We start from the raw sequence: 21,116 nt of genomic DNA on the forward strand, positions 1-21,116 counted from the left end.
ATGGACCGGGGTCCATAGTTCACTAGTGGTGTCTCTCCGTAAGATAAATAGCATGTTGGGTGAACAAATTACAGTTGGGCAATTGACAAATAAAGATAGCATGACAATGCACATACATGTTATGATGAGTAGTGTGAAATTCAATTGGCATTACGACAAAGTACATAGACCGCTATCCAGCATGCATCTATGCCTAAAAAGTCCACCTTCAGGTTATCATCCAAACCCCCTCCAGTATTAAGTTGCAAACAACAGACAATTGCATTAAGTATGGTGCGTAATGTAATCAACAATACATCCTTAGACATAGCATTGATGTTTTATCCCTAGTGGCAACAGCACATCCACAACCTTAGAACTTTCTGTCACTGTCCCAGATTTAATGGAGGCATGAACCCACTATCGAGCATAAATACTCCCTCTTGGAGTTACAAGTAACGACTTGGCCAGAGCCTCTACTAATAACGGAGAGCATGCAAGATCATAAACAACATATAGATGATAGATTGATAATCAACATAACATAGCATTCATTATTCATCGGATCCCAACAAATGCTACATGTAGCATTACAAATAGATGATCTTGATCATGTTAGGCAGCTCACAAGATCCAACAATGATAACACAATTAGGAGAAGACGACCATCTAGCTACTGCTATGGACCCATAGTTCAGGGGTGAACTACTCACACATCACTCCGGAGGCGACCATGGCGGTGAAGAGTCCTCCGGGAGATGATTCCCCTCTCCGGCAGGGTGCCGGAGGCGATCTCCTGAATCCCCCGAGATGGGATTGGCGGCGGCGGCGTCTCTAGAAGGTTTTCCGTATCGTGGCTCTCGGTACTGGAACTATTATCGACGAAGGCTTAAGTAGGCGGAAGGGTAGGTCAGGGGGCGCCACGAGGGCCCCACATGCCAGGGCTGCGCGGCCAGGACCTGGGCCGCGCCGCCCTGCTATGTGGGCGCCTCATTGCCCCACTTCGTATCTCCTCCGGACTTCTAGAAGCTTCGTGGAAAAATAAGATCCTGGGCGTTGATTTCGTCCAATTCCGAGAATATTTCCTTACTAGGATTTCTGAAACAAAAAACAGCAGAAAACAGCAACTGGCTCTTCGGCATCTCGTTAATAGGTTAGTGCCGGAAAATGCATAAATATGACATAAAGTATGTATAAAACATGTGAGTATCATCAATAAAGTAGCATGGAACATAAGAAATTATAGATACGTTTAAGACGTATCAGTGGACGGTACGGGCAGACCTGCCCGTACCGATGGTCGCTAAAGTTACTGGTTGTTTTCGTATTTTGTCCGTCATCTCCTCATACGAACTCCGATTTGAGTGTTATTGGGCTCTTTGAACTCGTATGGACGAGAGCTACAATAACATGGTCTTATATCTTTATTTTGAGATAATGAAAAATGTCACTTTTTCACTTCTCAAATGACTAAGTCTGGTGCCCACAGCTCTTCCATATTCCCCTCTCTTGATCCTTTTGCCTTGCTTTATCCATAGTTGTCCATAACACCTACAACCATGTAAAAGACAAGAGAAACATAATAAAATCCTACTAAAACTACTAAATATGCGATGCTCATATGAAAGTGCACAAGAACTCAGAAGTATGCAAAATAGGCATAGGTGTATCTAGCTGGAGCATGAAATGAGTGACAATATGAGTAATATTATACTTAAAAATCTCAGTAAAATAGTGCTAAATTTCGAGATATCACTAGGTCATATGTTGTTGTGATTCTCATAAGAAAAAGCAAGTTGTATTATATCCTTGTTGCTTATAGTATCGTTCTAGTGCAATGCAATGCTTGTTGGTATGCCATTGTGCACTAGTTGCTTGTTTAAAAAATCTTGGGGGAGCCTTAATCCTTGGATGTATGTATTTTGTATTCAAATGCAACTTGTCATATCATGCATACATCTAGGGGGACCCCATCTATATTTTGTAAACACATATGCTTTTATCATATACACTCTATATGTTGTTGCAAATCCATGTATTGTCATCAAACACCAAAAAATGGGAGATTGAAAGAGCATTTTGTCTCCTATGTTGGTTTTGATGTTTGTTAAAAACACTTGGATACTAAAAATTTGCTTAAGTCATTATAGTTAGTTAGATGCAAGTAAATGGACTGGAGTATCCCCGGGTTTGAGAAGCAAAAAAGAAGAGAAGCCCTACGTTTTTTCATTTCGTTTTGTAGCTTTTCGGTTTTGTTAGAGGGGATATCGAGAGTTTTGGCGTGGTGGTTTCCTGAGCCCATACACATCCTATTGTCCACCCTTGGCCTTATTCACAAGTCTCGGAGTTTGTCGCGGCTCTGGGTCGCTTTTGTGGTTTTGGAGCGGTTTTTCTATGCTGGCCCAAGTCGCCAGCCCCTAATCCGATCGAGCATCGCCAACCCCTAGCTTCCTCCCAGTACCTGCCCCAGATTGTTCTGCCCCCCTCCCCCCCTAGCCGGACCAGTTCGACTGGGTAGAGTCGTGCGGCCAAGGCCGAAAGGTCCTGCATGACCAGAAAAACCCCTTGCTTTTCTCCCAACTGCAACTTCCTCTCCACCCACTATAAAAGGTATCTTCTTCTACCTTCGGACCTTTACGACCCACTCTGATATGGGCATGGAGGCCTATGTGGAGCCCAAATTCAGGACTCCACCAGCTTAAATATATTAGTTTATGTAATGGTCATATGTGGGCCAATTAGGGATTTTTAATAATTTGAGTCAGTCTTGGTTTGGGCCTGTCCAAGCCAAGTTAGGATGGCCCAATAGGGCTAGCCGGCCACCACTCCCCCTCATATAAGGATGTGGGGCGGCTAGGGTTAGATAGACAAGTTTAGACTAAAGTTTAGGGTTTACCCCATTGCGTGTGTTCACGTGTACCATCCCTCCGGGGGTACGGCGCTGCCGTTTATCTATTATATCCGCTACGAAGGTTCTTGTGTTCATCAAGGATTATCTAGCTCAAGGTTTGAGGCGTATCGTTCATCGATCCGTTGCTTGCTGGATTCGTCCCTCTTCTCCAGGCTGCGTTCATCGCGTTGTTGGGAGGATTTACTACCCCGGGTTCTCGTTGTGAAAGATTGGGCAACACCCTAGGAGGATCTGCTGGGATCCCCCTTATCATGAATCAACTCCTTGATAACACGTTTAAGATAAACCCTAGTTCATAGTTGATCCGTTGAGACCACGCTTAAGATAAACCCTAGTTCATAGTTGTTCGCTACGCAAAACTATTGTTCCCCAACTCTCCAATTCGTTTCGATCTGGAGTTTTATGCTACTGAAAGTTTGTGTGATCTGTTGTTCCATTGGGGATTAGAAGATTGCAATCTACCGCTTTGTGGTCGGCGGCTACGTACGCAAGTGTGTGGAGTTGCGGATATCTTGCAGGGTTGAAAGTTGTTGCATTGGCGAAAGGAATCAATCGAGAGACTTCGTCGGCGTCATACAATTTATCTACCTCATATCATCGATCCGTTGCTTGCTGGATTCGTTCCCTCTTCTCCAGGCTGCGTTCATTGCGTTGTTGGGAGATTCTATCTACCCGGGTTATCACTGTGAAAGAACGGGCAACACCTAGGAGGATCTAGTGGGATTCCCCTTATCATGTGGTATCAGTTTTCTGGGTTGCTCACGGCGAGGTTTTGTTGATCGATCGCATCTAGATCGGTTTGCATCGGAGAAGGTTGGCTCTAGATCGGAGGAGATTGGCTCTCGCTCGAAGGAGGTTGAGTTGGAGGAAGTTTGGAGCTGTTTGGGCGAAGTTTTGCCATCGTTTCAGGCAGTTTCTGCAACTAGAATCGCGAATTTTCGAGTTTAGAATCGGGGAATAAGATGGCTTTTCGGACCCCATCTGGAGCATGGTCTGGTCAACCGGCCCTACAACCAGCCTGGCCGGCCCAGGTCCCGGTCAGACCGGCCCTACCACCGGCCGGCCCGGCCAAAATCGGCTCTACAACCGGTGCCAACCGGATTGATGTCTATGGGGCTCCGCTCGTCCGCCCGGTCAGCCGCCCAGTCAAACCGGCCGCTGGACCGGACCAACCGGTCCCCAACCCGGTCAAACCGGCTGCTGGGCCGGACCAACCAGTCACCAGCTCGGTTCAACCTGCTGCTGGGCCGGATCGGCCAGTTTTCGCTCCTGCGCAACATGCAGATTCACAGTTTTCCGCGACGGGTTCGGCTGTTGTTTTCCATGCTGATGCTGTTGATGTTGTTGCTCCAGTGTCTCGTTTTGGTGGCGTGGCCGATAGGAGTGCAGATGTTTATCATGACTACCTCGGTATGACGGCGGGTACGCTGTTTGATGCATCTACAATCAAGTGGAGGTTGGCTAGTTCCGCGACACCGACAGAATTTCAACTTTGGGAATCACGCATTGAAGGTGGATTTGAGAGATGCAAGGTGTTTGATAGTTCTTTTGGTGGCCAGACGGAATTTTCTATTGCATACAGGCGTGTTGATGATGTTGTGGCTAGTTGGTACCGTAATGCTCTCATAGTTAAGGGTATCATTGGTCTATGGTCTAGTTGGGCAGATTTCAAGCAGTTTTTGCATGATAGCTTTAAGTTTGCAAGCTTGAATAAGCCGGGGGTGTGCTCTAACACTACCGTGGAGGAGGTTGTTCCAGGACAGACAGTCATTGAGGAGAGGAAACCTGGCTCTGATAGCAAGAGCACTACTGTGACTGTTGAGGAGGATGTACCATTGAGCGGGCTGAATATGCAACTCAAGAAGGTACAAGATGATGCTTGAAAGACAGTTGACAAGGGTCTGCGGTGGAGTTTGTTTCAGACTCAGTGCATTGTAAAGGGCAAGGCTTGCAAGTTGATGATTGATGGTGGTAGCTGTACTAATGGCATAAGCAAGGCGATGGTGGCAGCATTGGGGTTGTCTACATGGCGTCTTCCTGACTTAAATATATTAGTTTATGTAATGGTCATATGTGGGCCAATAAGGGATTTTAATAATTTGAGTCAGTCTTGGTTTGGGCTCCACATAGGCCTCCATGCCCATATCACACACTCTCTCTCCACCATTACTATGCTTCATAAATTCATCTAGATCTCTGCGGTGACCTAGCATACCATTGCATGGTGTAGTACGCAAGTCGTTGACATAACACAAGTGAAACACCATTCCACTCATATTACAAAAACATTTGCGAGTCCAAGGCATGTCTATAGAAGGATACACAAACTGTTTACAGGAGATCAACATAGCCTCCTACTTTACAATGAGGTAAAACTTCAAATAAGCTCCAAAAGAACGACTCATAGTCTATCTTATTGCTACACTAGCTCTTAGAGCTACTTGGATTGCTATAGAACTCTAGCTACTTAGGGGCTAGGATTAGGGAAATGGTCATTGGCGTAGGCAGATCTATTCATGGGTATGCAATGCATACCCAATATGTTTTGCAAAAAAAAAATCAGTATATATGCTCTCTCGTGGCCACACTTATCAACCTGGGCCTAAAAAACGAATTTTGCTGTCTCTTGGGATGCCTAGCCTCACCAATCACCGTGGCCTTTTAATTTTATGCCTCGTGTGCTGGGTCTTTGGAACGGAACAGCCATCAGCCAAGGCAACTAAACTAGACAGACGTATTGCCTTCCATAGTTCCATCGTGGCCTGCAAATCAGGGATCAGGCGATCGCGTCGCCAACTCGCCATCTCGCCGATCGCCGACCGACGCGCCTTGCAGTTGTGCCCCTGCCGGCTGCCGCATCCGGTGAGTTATCTTCCCCTATTCTGCTTCTCCAGTTCTCCCGTTCCGGTTCTCCGCGTATCTGATTGAATCCCGCAGTCTCGTTATCTAATTTACCCTCAATTGAGATGAGTTTAGAGGATGATGCTTATCTATTAAGTTACTGATTTGTAGGTCTGGAAAATGAAGAACAAGAACAACAAGCAGGAGAGTTGTAGTGCTTTGAAACGTATGTGGGATAGTGATACGTCTCCGACGTATCGATAATTTCTTATGTTCCATGCCACATTATTGATGATATCTACATGTTTTATGCACACTTTATGTCATATTCGTGCATTTTCTGGAACTAACCTATTAACAAGATGCCGAAGTGCCAGTTGCTGTTTTCTGCTGTTTTTAGTTTCAGAAATCCTAGTAAAGAAATATTCTCGGAATTGGACGAAATCAACGCCCAGGTTCCTATTTTGCCCGGAAGCATCCAGAACACAAGAGAGAACCGCCAGAGAGGGGGCACAGGCCCACCAAACCCTAGGCCGGCGCGGCCTAGGGGGGGCTCGCGCCCCCCTAAAGTGTCGGCGCCTCGTTGACCTCCTGACGCCGCCTCTTCGCCTATATAAAGCCCCTCGACCTAAAACCTCGATACGGAAAAGCCACGGTACGAGAAACCTTCCAGAGCCGCCGCCATCGCGAAGCCAAGATCTGGGGGACAGGACTCTCTATTCCGGCACGCCGCCGGGACGGGGAAGTGCCCCCGGAAGGCTCCTCCATCGACACCACCGCCATCTCCATCAACGCTGCTATCTCCCATGAGGAGGGAGTAGTTCTCCATCGAGGCTCGGGGCTGTACCGGTAGCTATGTGGTTCATCTCTCTCCTATGTACTTCAATACAATAATCTCATGAGCTGCCTTACATGATTGAGATTCATATGATGATGCTTGTAATCTAGATGTCGTTATGCTAGTCAAGTGAATTTTACTTATGTGATCTCCGGAGACTCCTTGTCCCACGTGTGTAAAGGTGACAGTGTGTGCACCGTGTGGGTCTCTTAGGCTATATTTCACAGAATACTTATTCACTGTTATGAATGGCATAGTGAAGTGCTTATTTATATCTCTTTATGATTGCAATGTGTTTTGTATCACAATTTATCTGTGTGCTACTCTAGTGATGTTATTAAAGTAGTTTTATTCCTCCTGCACGGTGTAATGGTGACAGTGTGTGCATCCGTGTTAGTACTTGGCGTAGGCTATGATTATGATCTCTTGTAGATTATGAAGTTAACTATTGCTATGATGGTATTGATGTGATCTATTCCTCCTACATAGTGTGAAGGTGACAGTGTGCATGCTATGTTAGTACTTGGTTTAGTCGTATTGATCTTTCATGCACTCTAAGGTTATTTAAATATGAACATTGAATTGTGGAGCTTGTTAACTCCGGCATTGAGGGTTCGTGTAATCCTACGCAATGGTGTTCATCATCCAACAAAAGAGTGTAGAGTATGCATTTATCTATTCTGTTATGTGATCAATGTTGAGAGTGTCCACTAGTGAAAGTCTGATCCCTAGGCCTTGTTCCTAAATACTGCTATCACTGCTTGTTTACTGTTTTACTGCGTTACTACTGCTGCGTTACTACTGCTTGTTTCTTGTCCTGGGCAAAGCACTTTTATGGTGCCGTTGCCTTTGCTCATATATATTCATACCACCTGTATTTCACTATCTCTTCGCCGAACTAGTGCACCTATTAGGTGTGTTGGGGACACAAGAGACTTCTTGCTTTGTGGTTGCAGGGTTGCATGAGAGGGATATCTTTGACCTCTTCCTCCCTGAGTTCGATAAACCTTGGGTGATCCACTTAAGGGAAAACTTGCTGCTGTTCTACAAACCTCTGCTCTTGGAGGCCCAACAACATCTCTGAGGAAAAGGAGGGGGCGTAGACATCAAGCTATTTTCTGGCGCCGTTGCCGGGGAGGAAAGGTAAAAGGTACTCACACTCCGGATCTCGGCTACTAAGCTATTTTCGCCGTTGTAAGTACTCGAAGCTATTTCCTTTAGATCCTGCAATTGCATCTTTTTGTTTCTTGTTTACACTAGTTTGGCATAATGGACAAAAATGAGCTTCTTATTCTATTTCCTGATTTAAGACATGGATGGTTTGATGCGAAAATTAAAAAACCTATGGAACCTTATTTGCATGCTGGTAGTAATATTAGTATGAACGCTTTGAACACCATTTTTGATAATAATATAGAAAATTCTAAGCTTGGGGAAGCTGGTTTTGATGAGCATGATATTTTTAGTCCCCCAAGCATTGAGGAGAAAATTTACTTTGATGATACTTTGCCTCCTATTTATGATGATTATAATGATAGTAGTCTTTTGTTACCACCTGTTATGGAGGATGAATTTGATTATGAATACAATATGCCTCCTATATTTGATGATGAGAATAATAATGATAGCTACTTTGTTGAATTTGCTCCCACTACAACTAATAAAATTGATTATGCTTATGTGGAGAGTAATAATACTTTTATGCATGTGAATAAGAATGCTTTATGTGATGGTTATATTGTTGAGTTTTCTCATGACACTACTGAAAGTTATTATGAGAGAGGAAAATATGGTGGTAGAAATTTTCATGTTACTAAAACACCTCTCTATGTGCTGAAATTTTTGAAGCTACACTTGTTTTATCTTTCTATGCTTGTTGCATTATGCTTCTTGAACTTGTTTATTTACAAGATTCCTTTGCATAGGAAGCATGTTAGACTTAAATGTGTTTTGAATTTGCCTCTTGATGCTCTCTTTTGCTTCAAATACTATTTCTTGCGAGTGCATCATTAAAACTGCTGAGCCCATCTTAATGGCTATAAAGAAAGAACTTCTTGGGAGATAACCCATGTGTTATTTTTTCTACAGTACTTTGTTTTATATTTGTGTCTTGGAAGTTGTTTACTACTGTAGCAACCTCTCCTTATCTTAGTTTTGTGTTTTGTTGTGCCAAGTAAAGTCGTTGATAGAAAAGTTCATACTAGATTTGGATTACTGCGCAGAAACAGATTTCTTTGCTGTCACGAATCTGGGCAAAATTCTCTGTAGGTAACTCAGAAAATTATGCCAATTTACGTGAGTGATCCTCAGATATGTACGCAACTTTCATTCAATTTGAGCATTTTCATTTGAGCAAGTCTGGTGCCTCAATAAAATTCGTCTTTACGGACTGTTCTGTTTTGACAGATTCTGCCTTTTATTTCGCATTGCTTCTTTTGCTATGTGGGATGGATTTCTTTGTTCCATTGACTTCCAGTAGCTTTGGGAAATGTCCAGAAGTGTTAAGAATGATTGTGTCACCTCTGAACATGTGAGTTTTTGATTATGCACTAACCCTCTAATGAGTTTGTTTTGAGTTTGGTGTGGAGGAAGTTTTCAAGGGTCAAAAGAGGAGGATGATATACTATGATCAAGAAGAGTGAAAGCTCTAAGCTTGGGGATGCCCCGGTGGTTCACCCCTGCATATATCAAGAAGACTCAAGCGTCTAAGCTTGGGGATGCCCAAGGCATCCCCTTCTTCATCGACAACATTATTAGGTTCCTCCCCTGAAACTATATTTTTATTCCATCACATCTTATGTGCTTTGCTTGGAGCGTCGGTTTGTTTTTGTTTTTGTTTTGTTTGAATAAAATGGATCCTAGCATTCCTTGTGTGGGAGAGAGACACGCTCCGCTGTTGCATATGGACAAGTATGTCCTTAGTTTCTACTCATAGTATTCATGGCGAAGTTTCTTCTTCGTTAAATTGTTATATGGTTGGAATTGGAAAATGATACATGTAGTAATTGCTAAAATGTCTTGGATAATGTGATACTTGGCAATTGTTGTGCTCATGTTTAAGCTCTTGCATCATATACTTTGCACCCATTAATGAAGAAATACATAGAGCATGCTAAAATTTGGTTTGCATATTTGGTTTCTCTAAAGTCTAGATAATTTCTAGTATTGAGTTTGAACAACAAGGAAGACGGTGTAGATTCTTATAATGTTTACAATATGTCTTTTATGTGAATTTTGCTGCACCGGTTCATCCTTGTGTTTGTTTCAAATAACCTTGCTAGCCTAAACCTTGTATCGAGAGGGAATACCTCTCGTGCATCCAAAATCCTTGAGCCAACCACTATGCCATTTGTATCCACCATACCTACCTACTACATGGTATTTCTCCGCCATTCCAAAGTAAATTGCTTGAGTGCTACCTTTAAAATTCCATCATTCACCTTTACAATATATAGCTCATGGGACAAATAGCTTAAAAACTATTGTGGTATTGAATATGTACTTATGCACTTTATCTCTTATTAAGTTGCTTGTTGTGCGATAACCATGTTCACTGGGGACGCCATCAACTATTCTTTGTTGAATTTCATGTGAGTTGCTATGCATGTTCATCTTGTCTGAAGTAAGAGCGATCTACCACCTTATGGTTGGAGCATGCATATTGTTAGAGAGGAACATTGGGCCGCTAACTAAAGCCATGATCCATGGTGGAAGTTTCAGTTTTGGACATATATCCTCAATCTCATATGAGAAAATTAATTGTTGCTACATGCTTATGCATAAAAGAGGAGTCCATTATCTGTTGTCTATGTTGTCCCGGTATGGATGTCTAAGTTGAGAATAATCAATAGCGAGAAATCCAATGCGAGCTTTCTCCTTAGACCTTTGTACAGGCGGCATAGAGGTACCCCTTTGTGACACTTGGTTAAAACATGTGCATTGCGATAATCCCGGTAATCCAAGCTAATTAGGACAAGGTGTGGGCACTATTAGTATACTATGCATGAGGCTTGCAACTTGTAGGATATAAGTTACATGATACATATGCTTTATTACTACCGTTGACAAAATTGTTTCTTGTTTTCAAAATCAAAGCTCTAGCACAAATATAGCAATTGATGCTTTCCTCTTTGAAGGACCATTCTTTTACTTTTATGTTGAGTCAGTTCACCTATTTCTCTCCATCTCAAGAAGCAAACACTTGTGTGAACTGTGCATTGATTCCTACATACTTGCATATTGCATTTGTTATATTACTCTATGTTGACAACTATCCATGAGATATACTTGTTACAAGTTGAAAGCAACCGCTGAAACTTAATCTTCCATTGTGTTGCTTCAATGCTTTTACTTTGAATTATTGCTTTATGAGTTAACTCTTATGCAAGACTTATTGATGCTTGTATTTAAGTACTATTCATGAAAAGTCTTTGCTATATGATTCACTTGTTTACTCATGTCATATACATTGTTTTGATCGCTGCATTCACTACATATGCTTTACAAATAGTATGATCAAGGTTATGATGGCATGTCACTCCAGAAATTATCTTTGTTTATCGTTTACCTGCTCGGGACGAGCAGAAACTAAGCTTGGGGATGCTGATACGTCTCCGACGTATCGATAATTTCTTATGTTCCATGCCACATTATTGATGATATCTACATGTTTTATGCACACTTTATGTCATATTTATGCATTTTCTGGAACTAACCTATTAACAAGATGCCGAAGTGCCGATTCTGTTTTCTCTTTGTTTTTGGTTTCAGAAATCCTAGTAAAGAAATATTCTCGGAATCGGACGAAATCAACGCCCAGGTTCCTATTTTGCCCGGAAGCATCCAGAACACACGAGAACCGCCAGAGAGGGGGCACAGGCCCACCAAACCCTAGGCCGGCGCGGCCTGGGGGGGCCCGCGCCCCCCTACAGTGTCGTCGCCTCGTTGACCTCCTGACGCCGCCTCTTCGCCTATATAAAGCCCCTCGACCTAAAACCTCGATACGGAAAAGCCACGGTACGAGAAACCTTCCAGAGCCGCCGCCATCGCGAAGCCAAGATCTGGGGGATAGGACTCTCTGTTCCGGCACGCCGCCGGGACGGGGAAGTGCCCCCGGAAGGCTCCTCCATCGACACCACCGCCATCTCCATCAACGCTGCTGTCTCCCATGAGGAGGGAGTAGTTCTCCATCGAGGCTCGGGGCTGTACCGGTAGCTATGTGGTTCATCTCTCTCCTATGTACTTCAATACAATAATCTCATGAGCTGCCTTACATGATTGAGATTCATATGATGATGCTTGTAATCTAGATGTCGTTATGCTAGTCAAGTGAATTTTACTTATGTGATCTCCGGAGACTCCTTGTCCCACGTGTGTAAAGGTGACAGTGTGCACCGTGTGGGTCTCTTAGGCTATATTTCACAGAATACTTATTCACTGTTATGAATGGCATAGTGAAGTGCTTATTTATATCTCTTTATGATTGCAATGTGTTTTGTATCACAATTTATCTATGTGCTACTCTAGTGATGTTATTAAAGTAGTTTTATTCCTCCTGCACGGTGTAATGGTGACAGTGTGTGCATCCGTGTTAGTACTTGGCGTAGGCTATGATTATGATCTCTTGTAGATTATGAAGTTAACTATTGCTATGATGGTATTGATGTGATCTATTCCTCCTACATAGTGTGAAGGTGACAGTGTGCATGCTATGTTAGTACTTGGTTTAGTCGTATTGATCTTTCATGCACTCTAAGGTTATTTAAATATGAACATTGAATTGTGGAGCTTGTTAACTCCGGCATTGAGGGTTCGTGTAATCCTACGCAATGGTGTTCATCATCCAACAAAAGAGTGTAGAGTATGCATTTATCTATTCTGTTATGTGATCAATGTTGAGAGTGTCCACTAGTGAAAGTCTGATCCCTAGGCCTTGTTCCTAAATACTGCTATCACTGCTTGTTTACTGTTTTACTGCGTTACTACTGCTGCGTTACTACTGCTTGTTTACTGTCCTGGGCAAAGCACTTTTCTGGTGCCGTTGCCACTGCTCATATATATTCATACCACCTGTATTTCACTATCTCTTCGCCGAACTAGTGCACCTATTAGGTGTGTTGGGGACACAAGAGACTTCTTGCTTTGTGGTTGCAGGGTTGCATGAGAGGGATATCTTTGACCTCTTCCTCCCTGAGTTCGATAAACCTTGGGTGATCCACTTAAGGGAAAACTTGCTGCTGTTCTACAAACCTCTGCTCTTGGAGGCCCAACACTGTCTACAGGAAAAGGAGGGGGCGTAGACATCAAGCTATTTTCTGGCGCCGTTCTTGCGGGAGGAAAGGTAAAAGGTACTCACACTCCGGATCTCGGCTACTAAGCTATTTTCGCCGTTGTAAGTACTCGAAGCTATTTCCTTTAGATCCTGCAATTGCATCTTTTTGTTTCTTGTTTACACTAGTTTGGCATAATGGACAAAAATGAGCTTCTTATTCTATTTCCTGATTTAAGACATGGATGGTTTGATGCGAAAATTAAAAAACCTATGGAACCTTATTTGCATGCTGGTAGTAATATTAGTATGAACGCTTTGAACACCATTTTTGATAATAATATAGAAAATTCTAAGCTTGGGGAAGCTGGTTTTGATGAGCATGATATTTTTAGTCCCCCAAGCATTGAGGAGAAAATTTACTTTGATGATACTTTGCCTCCTATTTATGATGATTATAATGATAGTAGTCTTTTGTTACCACCTGTTATGGAGGATGAATTTGATTATGAATACAATATGCCTCCTATATTTGATGATGAGAATAATAATGATAGCTACTTTGTTGAATTTGCTCCCACTACAACTAATAAAATTGATTATGCTTATGTGGAGAGTAATAATACTTTTATGCATGTGAATAAGAATGCTTTATGTGATGGTTATATTGTTGAGTTTTCTCATGACACTACTGAAAGTTATTATGAGAGAGGAAAATATGGTGGTAGAAATTTTCATGTTACTAAAACACCTCTCTATGTGCTGAAATTTTTGAAGCTACACTTGTTTTATCTTTCTATGCTTGTTGCATTATGCTTCTTGAACTTGTTTATTTACAAGATTCCTTTGCATAGGAAGCATGTTAGACTTAAATGTGTTTTGAATTTGCCTCTTGATGCTCTCTTTTGCTTCAAATACTATTTCTTGCGAGTGCATCATTAAAACTGCTGAGCCCATCTTAATGGCTATAAAGAAAGAACTTCTTGGGAGATAACCCATGTGTTATTTTTTCTACAGTACTTTGTTTTATATTTGTGTCTTGGAAGTTGTTTACTACTGTAGCAACCTCTCCTTATCTTAGTTTTGTGTTTTGTTGTGCCAAGTAAAGTCGTTGATAGAAAAGTTCATACTAGATTTGGATTACTGTGCAGAAACAGATTTCTTTGCTGTCACGAATCTGGGCAAAATTCTCTGTAGGTAACTCAGAAAATTATGCCAATTTACGTGAGTGATCCTCAGATATGTACGCAACTTTCATTCAATTTGAGCATTTTCATTTGAGCAAGTCTGGTGCCTCAATAAAATTCGTCTTTACGGACTGTTCTGTTTTGACAGATTCTGCCTTTTATTTCGCATTGCTTCTTTTGCTATGTGGGATGGATTTCTTTGTTCCATTGACTTCCAGTAGCTTTGGGAAATGTCCAGAAGTGTTAAGAATGATTGTGTCACCTCTGAACATGTGAGTTTTTGATTATGCACTAACCCTCTAATGAGTTTGTTTTGAGTTTGGTGTGGAGGAAGTTTTCAAGGGTCAAAAGAGGAGGATGATATACTATGATCAAGAAGAGTGAAAGCTCTAAGCTTGGGGATGCCCCGGTGGTTCACCCCTGCATATATCAAGAAGACTCAAGCGTCTAAGCTTGGGGATGCCCAAGGCATCCCCTTCTTCATCGACAACATTATTAGGTTCCTCCCCTGAAACTATATTTTTATTCCATCACATCTTATGTGCTTTGCTTGGAGCGTCGGTTTGTTTTTGTTTTTGTTTTGTTTGAATAAATGCTTGTGTGGGAGAGAGACACGCTCCGCTGTTGCATATGGACAAGTATGTCCTTAGTTTCTACTCATAGTATTCATGGCGAAGTTTCTTCTTCGTTAAATTGTTATATGGTTGGAATTGGAAAATGATACATGTAGTAATTGCTAAAATGTCTTGGATAATGTGATACTTGGCAATTGTTGTGCTCATGTTTAAGCTCTTGCATCATATACTTTGCACCCATTAATGAAGAAATACATAGAGCATGCTAAAATTTGGTTTGCATATTTGGTTTCTCTAAAGTCTAGATAATTTCTAGTATTGAGTTTGAACAACAAGGAAGACGGTGTAGATTCTTATAATGTTTACAATATGTCTTTTATGTGAATTTTGCTGCACCGGTTCATCCTTGTGTTTGTTTCAAATAACCTTGCTAGCCTAAACCTTGTATCGAGAGGGAATACCTCTCATGCATCCAAAATCCTTGAGCCAACCACTATGCCATTTGTATCCACCATACCTACCTACTACATGGTATTTCTCCGCCATTCCAAAGTAAATTGCTTGAGTGCTACCTTTAAAATTCCATCATTCACCTTTACAATATATAGCTCATGGGACAAATAGCTTAAAAACTATTGTGGTATTGAATATGTACTTATGCACTTTATCTCTTATTAAGTTGCTTGTTGTGCGATAACCATGTTCACTGGGGACGCCATCAACTATTCTTTGTTGAATTTCATGTGAGTTGCTATGCATGTTCATCTTGTCTGAAGTAAGAGCGATCTACCACCTTATGGTTGGAGCATGCATATTGTTAGAGAGGAACATTGGGCCGCTAACTAAAGCCATGATCCATGGTGGAAGTTTCAGTTTTGGACATATATCCTCAATCTCATATGAGAAAATTAATTGTTGCTACATGCTTATGCATAAAAGAGGAGTCCATTATCTGTTGTCTATGTTGTCCCGGTATGGATGTCTAAGTTGAGAATAATCAATAGCGAGAAATCCAATGCGAGCTTTCTCCTTAGACCTTTGTACAGGCGGCATAGAGGTACCCCTTTGTGACACTTGGTTAAAACATGTGCATTGCGATAATCCCGGTAATCCAAGCTAATTAGGACAAGGTGCGGGCACTATTAGTATACTATGCATGAGGCTTGCAACTTGTAGGATATAAGTTACATGATACATATGCTTTATTACTACCGTTGACAAAATTGTTTCTTGTTTTCAAAATCAAAGCTCTAGCACAAATATAGCAATCGATGCTTTCCTCTTTGAAGGACCATTCTTTTACTTTTATGTTGAGTCAGTTCACCTATTTCTCTCCATCTCAAGAAGCAAACACTTGTGTGAACTGTGCATTGATTCCTACATACTTGCATATTGCATTTGTTATATTACTCTATGTTGACAACTATCCATGAGATATACTTGTTACAAGTTGAAAGCAACCGCTGAAACTTAATCTTCCATTGTGTTGCTTCAATGCTTTTACTTTGAATTATTGCTTTATGAGTTAACTCTTATGCAAGACTTATTGATGCTTGTATTTAAGTACTATTCATGAAAAGTCTTTGCTATATGATTCACTTGTTTACTCATGTCATATACATTGTTTTGATCGCTGCATTCACTACATATGCTTTACAAATAGTATGATCAAGGTTATGATGGCATGTCACTCCAGAAATTATCTTTGTTTATCGTTTACCTGCTCGGGACGAGCAGAAACTAAGCTTGGGGATGCTGATACGTCTCCGACGTATCGATAATTTCTTATGTTCCATGCCACATTATTGATGATATCTACATGTTTTATGCACACTTTATGTCATATTTATGCATTTTCTGGAACTAACCTATTAACAAGATGCCGAAGTGCCAGTTGCTGTTTTCTACTGTTTTTGGTTTCAGAAATCCTAGTAAAGAAATATTCTCAGAATTGGACGAAATCAACGCCCAGGTTCCTATTTTGCCCGGAAGCATCCAGAACACACGAGAACCGCCAGAGAGGGGGCACAGGCCCACCAAACCCTAGGCCGGCGCGGCCTGGGGGGGCCCGCGCCCCCCTACAGTGTCGTCGCCTCGTTGACCTCCTGACGCCGCCTCTTCGCCTATATAAAGCCCCTCGACCTAAAACCTCGATACGGAAAAGCCACGGTACGAGAAACCTTCCAGAGCCGCCGCCATCGCGAAGCCAAGATCTGGGGGATAGGACTCTCTGTTCCGGCACGCCGCCGGGACGGGGAAGTGCCCCCGGAAGGCTCCTCCATCGACACCACCGCCATCTCCATCAACGCTGCTGTCTCCCATGAGGAGGGAGTAGTTCTCCATCGAGGCTCGGGGCTGTACCGGTAGCTATGTGGTTCATCTCTCTCCTATGTACTTCAATACAATAATCTCATGAGCTGCCTTACATGATTGAGATTCATATGATGATGCTTGTAATCTAGATGTCGTTATGCTAGTCAAGTGAATTTTACTTATGTGATCTCCGGAGACTCCTTGTCCCACGTGTGTAAAGGTGACAGTGTGTGCACCGTGTGGGTCTCTTAGGCTATATTTCACAGAATACTTATTCACTGTTATGAATGGCATAGTGAAGTGCTTATTTATATCTCTTTATGATTGCAATGTGTTTTGTATCACAATTTATCTATGTGCTACTCTAGTGATGTTATTAAAGTAGTTTTATTCCTCCTGCACGGTGTAATGGTGACAGTGTGTGCATCCGTGTTAGTACTTGGCGTAGGCTATGATTATGATCTCTTGTAGATTATGAAGTTAACTATTGCTATGATGGTATTGATGTGATCTATTCCTCCTACATAGTGTGAAGGTGACAGTGTGCATGCTATGTTAGTACTTGGTTTAGTCGTATTGATCTTTCATGCACTCTAAGGTTATTTAAATATGAACATTGAATTGTGGAGCTTGTTAACTCCGGCATTGAGGGTTCGTGTAATCCTACGCAATGGTGTTCATCATCCAACAAAAGAGTGTAGAGTATGCATTTATCTATTCTGTTATGTGATCAATGTTGAGAGTGTCCACTAGTGAAAGTCTGATCCCTAGGCCTTGTTCCTAAATACTGCTATCGCTGCTTGTTTCTTGTTTCTTTGCGTTACTACTGCTGCGTTACTCTTGCTTGTTTCTTGTCTGGGCAAAGCACTTTTACGGTGCCGTTGCCACTGCTCATATATATTCATACCACCTGTATTTCACTATCTCTTCGCCGAACTAGTGCACCTATTAGGTGTGTTGGGGACACAAGAGACTTCTTGCTTTGTGGTTGCAGGGTTGCATGAGAGGGATATCTTTGACCTCTTCCTCCCTGAGTTCGATAAACCTTGGGTGATCCACTTAAGAGAAAACTTGCTGCTGTTCTACAAACCTCTGCTCTTGGAGGCCCAACACTGTCTACAGGAAAAGGAGGGGCGTAGACATCAGATAGAGCATCAAAGACACCAAAGATTACTTCGACATCAACACCGACGCCGATATCTATTGAGGTTCATCGCGAAGATCAAGATGCAAATCTGAGCAGTCCTCCTTCCAATGAGCTGCAGTTGGCACTAGTTCAACCACAAAATGATAGTGGCAGAGAACCGGAGATAAACTCACCTGCTGTAGAAGAAAATCAATCATGTGATGGAGAAACATATGTACTTCAGCATGATCCCGGAAAGAGGACGCCCATCATAAACTATCCTGTCAATGATCGAGATTTAGTAAGAAGGAAATACATTGAATTGGGGCCATGTCAACCAAGGCAACATGATTTCCAAACAAGAGATATTGGAGGTAATCGCCGCTTTACACCTCACTGGTTTGACAAATACGAATGGCTTGAGTATAGTGTTGAACTAGAGGCAGCATTTTGCTTTGTTTGCTACTTGTTCAAAGATGAAACTAAACATAAGGGTGGTGATTCTTTTGTGAAAGAGGGATTCAAAAACTGGAATATGATGAAAAATAGATTTGAAAAACATCGTGGTGGTCTCACTAGTGCTCATTGTGAAGCTCAAGAAAAATATGAAATGTTCATTCAACCTAGTGCATCGATTAGAGAGTCTTTTGTTGGAAGCTCCAAAATAGAAAAGGCACAATATTTATCTCGGTTGAGTTATTCAATTTTTTGCTTGAGATATCTTTTGAAGCAAGGGTTGGCTTTCCGTGGTCATGATGAAAGTGAAGATTCGTTTAACAAGGGAAATTTTCTAGAGCTTTTGAATCAGCTAGCAGAGAGGTTTGAAGATGTTGATAAAGTGGTTCTAAAAAATGCTCCAAAGAATTGCAAAATGATAAGTCCTGAGATACAATTAGAACTCATCACTTGTTGTGCCAAAGAAACAACTAGTCTTCTTTTGAAAGATCTCGGTGAAGAATATTTTGCAATACTTGCTGATGAATCTAGTGATGTGTATCAACAAGAAGAATTGGCTCTTTGCTTGCGTTATGTTGATAAAACTGGAAAAGTGGTTGAGAGATTTCTTGGAATTGTCCATGTTGAGGACACTACATCTTTGACACTTAAAAAGGCAATTGAGAAACTATTGATGGATCATTCTTTGAGCTTCTCAATGGTACGGGGACATGGATATGATGGAGCTAGTAACATGAAGGGTAAGGCAAATGGGTTGAAGAAACTTATTATGGATGAGTCTCCTAGTGCTTATTATGTGCATTGTTTTGCTCATCAACTCCAATTGACTCTCGTTGCTGTTGCTAAAGAGAATGGTGATTGCTTGTGGTTCTTTCAATAAATTAGTTATTTGCTGAATGTTCTTTCAACGAATTGGAAGAAATTGAAACAAGCACAGGGCAAAATCAAGAGATGGGTCTAGGAAGGCCATGTGAAACTCGTTGGTCATCCCACTCCAAAACCGTGTCACATGTGCTTTCTTTATACCCTTCAATCCAGAAAGTTCTCAAAAGGATTGGAAAAGAATATCATAGTGCAGAGGCTGTTGGAGCACAAACTATGTTGACGGTATTTGAGTCATTTGAGTTTGTTTTTATGCTTCACTTGTTGGCCGAAATATTTGGACACACTGATCTCTTGAACCAAGCTTTGCAAAGGAGAGACCAGGATATTGTTAATGCTATTGCGATGCTTGATATCACTAAGCAAGAATTGTTGAATCTGCGAGAAGATAGTGGATGGGAAGGTTTTCTTGAAACTGTCAAGACTTTTTGTTTGAAGCGTAAACTCAAAGTCCCTGACATGGATGCACGCTATAAGCCAGTTCATAGATTTAAAAAATTCTATAAGAATGTTATCAATCTCCACCGCTTTTGTGTTGACATATTTTTGGGTCTTATTGATAGGCAATATTAGGAGCTCGAAAATAGGTTTGATGAGGTAAACACCGAGTTGCTTGTTTGCATGTCAGCTTTCAATCCCGCTGGTTCATTTGCTGCTTATGATCAAAAGATGTTGGTACAACTTGCTCACTTCTATCCTAAGGATTTCTCACAGCTAGAGTTATCAAAGATTCCTTATCAATTGGACATGTTTGTGGCTGATATGCGTAGAGACAAAAGATTTAGAAAGGTAAAAAATATTGCCGACCTTTCTGTTATGCTTGTTGAGACAAAAAAGAATCTCTCCCATAGCATGGTTTACAAGCTTCTCAAGTTAGTGTTGATTCTTCCTGTGGCGACTGCTAGTGTGGCGCGAGTCTTTTCTTCAATGAATTATGTGAAGAATAAGTTGAGAAACAAAATGGGGGAGCAATTCTTGAATGATTGCTTGGTTACTTTTATTGAGCGTGAGTTCTTCTTGCAAGTAAAGGACGATGACATTATTGCCCGCTTTCAGAAAGGAGATCGTAGAGTTAAATAATAAATTTGCTTTGTTCCAATGTAATTGAATTATTCGAAAAGTTGTCACTGTGATGAACAAGTTGTAGTTTCGTTCTTATTGCAAACCTATATATATATATATATATATATATATATATACAGTATATTGTAAGATTTTTTTGACTTCGAATACCCAATATGAAAATCCTAGCTCCGCCACTGGAAATGGTTCCCTTCTATTACTAGTCTAGGTTTCCACTCTAGCTGATGCAGAAGTTGACTCCACTGACTTCATTGTTTGGGTTCCCCATCTTGTTGCAGTTGACTCCTTTGTCTTCGAGTTCCACGGTAGTTTCTCCTTAGGTGACTTTGATCTAAGAAGGGGGTTCAAAAGGGAGGGAATGAGTACGAGCGTACTCAGCAAGTTCATTATAGGAAATAGGTGTATCATGCACTAGCTACAGCCACAGACCAGAAAGTCATAGGCGAATGCAAGTTTTTGTAAACATTTCTTCAAAAGGTTTATTTTATTCTGAAAACTATGCCCGTCAGTCTTCACAGGTTGACCAGAACTGCATGGAGTTCCTTTCCTGCCGCGTTCGTAGTTCCCTTCCCGGAACAGAGAGTGACAGCCATAATTCAATACACTCTGGAGAGGTGCCTTACTTTTCCCATAAGAGAACTTATCCTTGTTGGCAAC

The 21,116-nt window shown here is 41.6% G+C and overlaps 1 pseudogene; it reads left to right on the forward strand.

The window, feature by feature from the left end:
* Positions 1 to 3,852: 3,852 nt before the first annotated feature.
* Positions 3,853 to 19,340, forward strand: LOC139832487 (uncharacterized; annotated as a pseudogene).
* Positions 19,341 to 21,116: the final 1,776 nt, after the last annotated feature.

The sequence above is a fragment of the Lolium perenne genome, chromosome 6 (genome assembly GCF_019359855.2).
Source record: "Lolium perenne isolate Kyuss_39 chromosome 6, Kyuss_2.0, whole genome shotgun sequence".
Lineage (NCBI taxonomy): Eukaryota > Viridiplantae > Streptophyta > Magnoliopsida > Poales > Poaceae > Lolium > Lolium perenne.